Here is a 3,481-nt window from a genome sequence, read left to right as displayed (position 1 = left end):
CCAGTTTAATTGGGATCGCGGCTGTATTATATTACAAAGGGGACGATGGTAGCGAAAAGGTTATAGTTCACTGCAGCAAGAAACTATCTGACACCGAACAAAGGTATCACGCCACCGAGCGAGAGCTTTTGGCGGTAGTCTGGAGCGTAGGCAAGTTGCATCAATATCAAGAGGGGGTCCCTTTCACTTTAATCACGGATAATAGCTCGCTGCAGTACCTCACCAAAATGAGGGACGCGTCATCAAAAATGACTAGATGGGCATTACAGTTACAGAGTTTTGATTTTAAAGTCATTCATAGAAAAGGAAGCGAAAATGTCGTGCCGGATGTCTTATCACGGCAACCCGTAGGAAAAGAGGGGGGCGATACCGACCGTAGTGACGATTTTTTTGACACTATTACCCCATTTTCAGTACACAAAGACGCTAACTCGAAAGTTAGCGCCGTCACCTTTCATAGAACAGACATTCCCTTACAAAAGCTTGCCCAACCCATAACGTGGAAACCCGTTATTCCCGATAGTTTGATCCCTAGCATTCTTAAAGAATTACACGATTGGCCTACAGCGGGGCACCTGGGCCTAGAAAAAACCTTATGGCGAGTTCGTTCGCTGGTTTTTTGGGACACATTATACGCCGACGTAGTCGCTTATGTAAAGTCGTGCAATGTCTGTCAGAAAATTAAACCCGACACCCAAAAGCCAGCTGGGATGCTGGGCACAATGCAGCCGGTAGAACCTTGGCACACGGTAACTTTAGATTTAGTAGGTCCACTCCCGTTAAGCAAAAAGCAAAATACTCAATTATTCGTCGTGGTGGATAATTTTTCCAGGTACGTAGAATTATTTCCTTTGAGACGCGCGACAGCTCAAGCAGTTAGTACTAAGGTAACGGATAAAGTTTTTACCAGGTATGGGGTTCCAAAGTACGTACTGGTCGATAACGGTAGTCAATTTGATTCTGATCTATTTCGAAGATTTTGTAACGATTGGGGGGCTCGCGTTCATTACACCACTCCGTATCACCCTCAAGCTAATCCTACCGAAAGAACAAATAAAAGCCTCAAACCCATGATAGCGTCATATTTAGAAGGCAGTCACCGCGAATGGGACGAAAATTTACAAAAATTGGCCATGGCACTGCGTAGCGCACCGCAGAAAACTACGGGATTCACTCTTCATTTTATCCTTACTGGGCGTGAGATGAAATTACCATTAGATCGGGTACTTGACAACAATTTTAATCAAACTATTCATGAATCGGATCCCGCTAATTATGTTGATACTCTAAAGGAGCGAGTTTCCGAAACCCAAAGTTGCGTGAAAGCCGCCCGTGCTATCGCTCACGAAAAACAAAAGGTGTATTACGATAAGAAACACCGCGAGGTCAGCTTTAAAGTAGGAGATTTAGTATTGCCCGGGCCTTCTGGGTGAAAGCCAGATATCCTAGCCACTAGACCATATCGGATGGACGCTTATACTTCTGTCTCGCGAAAGCACGCATTTTTCCAGCAGGAAAAAAATGCCATTTTAAAAATCGGGAGATGGAAAATATAACAAGAGAGGAAACAAAAGGACGAGCTCCGATACCGGGAATTGAACCCGGGCCTTCTGGGTGAAAGCCAGATATCCTAGCCACTAGACCATATCGGATGGACGCTTATACTTCTGTCTCGCGAAAGCACGCATTTTTCCAGCAGGAAAAAAAATGCCATTTTAAAAATCGGGAGATGGAAAATATAACAAGAGAGGAAACAAAAGGACGAGCTCCGATACCGGGAATTGAACCCGGGCCTTCTGGGTGAAAGCCAGATATCCTAGCCACTAAACCATATCGGATGGACGCTCATACTTCTGTCTCGCGAAAGCACACATTTTTCCAGCAGGAAAAAAATGCCATTTTAAAAATCGGGAGATGGAAAATATAACATGGGGGAAACAATAGGAAGAGCTCCGTTACCGGGGATTGAACCCGGGTTTTCTGGGTGAAAGCCTGATATGCTAGCCACTAGACCATATCGGATGGGTACTCAAGCTTCTCTCTCGTGAAAGCGCGCATTTTTCCGGCAGGAAAATAACGCCATTTTAAAAATCGGAAGATGGAAAATATAACAAGTGGGGAAACAATAGGACGAGCTCTGATACCAGGAATTGAACCCGGGCCTTCTGGGAAAAAGCCAGATATCCTAGCCACTAGACCATATCGAATGGGCACTTTTACTTCTCGCTCGTGAATGCGCGCATTTTTCCGGCAGGAAAAAAAGTCATTTTTAAAATCGGGAGAAGGAAAATATAACAAGAGGGGAAACAATAGGACTAGCTCCGATTCCGGGAATTGAACCCGGGCCTTCTGGGTAAAAGCAGTGAACTGTTACCTTTAGGTGGTTGTTCAGTAAAATCAGTAGCTACCAGGTGGCTTGATTCCGGTCCCAACAATCAAATCTTAGCGGTGGATAGAATCTTTTATGTTACCATAGTTGGTTTTATTTGCATATATATGGCGCCAAGTTTCGATTGTTTATTAAACTAGGTTCGCCAATCTTACAGACTTTTCTCAAAATGCCAATGATAAATTTACTTCTTTTAGTATTATTTGAAATTTTTAAGAAAATATTTTACGCAATTCGGGTTTGATGCTATGTAGTGTAAACAAATTTTAGCTTTGACTGTATTGATGTGGCGATTAAGTTACTTATAACATGTTTAGCATTACTACAGCTAGTAATCGGTGTACAGCACTTTAGGCAATGGTTAATCCCTCGGTCTCCAGTTTTTTCTGTGGGGGATGTGGAATCCTCTATTTTTTCACTTGGAACAACCCAAATGTGAAGAGCTTCATCTGCGTCAAAGCAGTGTTCCTAACAAAGAGCAGAATAATCGATAATAATAATCTTAAATAAAAAGCAATTCCTAAAAATAAATATTATCTTTAAGTATAATGACAATGAAGAAACTGAGTTGAGGGTTCTTGCTTCAAAAATATTCCATCATTATCCTTTTAATTACTTGTAAAATGTAACAAGAAGGATAATGTTTTTCTAATCCGGATATTATGCAAGAGACAGCAAGATACATTTTTTTCCAGTGAATAAAAAAATATTACGGTAGACGTACCTCACATTGACGTTTTTTTAAACTCTAGCCCTTATGGGTTAGGTCACGTGGCCAACGTGCAAAGACATCACCCAAAATATACATAGGAATGTTAATTATTGATGTGAGACAAGTTCGTACAGTAGTACGCATCTGCAAAGACAAATATTTGTATTAACAAATGAATTATGTAATCATAGTTTACAACAGTGTTGAACCTTTGGCTCTTTAACATTTTGTACCAGTTTAGCATGGGTTACTAATTTATTCGGTCTTAGCCATAAAAAATAAGGCCTATAAAAACCTTCAACGATTGACACGTACAAATTGCATACCTCATTCTCCAAAGCAACCTAATCCAAACATACTCATTTTATGCTCCCTCATAT

General features: G+C 41.2%; 2 non-coding genes across 2 annotated transcripts; both read right to left on the bottom strand.

The window, feature by feature from the left end:
• Positions 1-1,580: 1,580 nt before the first annotated feature.
• TRNAE-UUC (transfer RNA glutamic acid (anticodon UUC)) lies at positions 1,581-1,652 on the bottom strand. The gene has a single exon. It is a non-coding gene; the product is annotated as a tRNA-Glu (tRNA).
• Positions 1,653-1,766: 114 nt separating this feature from the next.
• TRNAE-UUC (transfer RNA glutamic acid (anticodon UUC)) lies at positions 1,767-1,838 on the bottom strand. Its single transcript has one exon. It is a non-coding gene; the product is annotated as a tRNA-Glu (tRNA).
• Positions 1,839-3,481: the final 1,643 nt, after the last annotated feature.

This window comes from Leiobunum rupestre, chromosome 5, assembly GCF_980474605.1.
Source record: "Leiobunum rupestre chromosome 5, qqLeiRupe1.1.hap1, whole genome shotgun sequence".
NCBI lineage: Eukaryota > Metazoa > Arthropoda > Arachnida > Opiliones > Sclerosomatidae > Leiobunum > Leiobunum rupestre.
The sequence above is the reverse complement of the archived record's forward strand: the minus strand, read 5'-3'. Positions and strand labels throughout refer to the sequence as shown.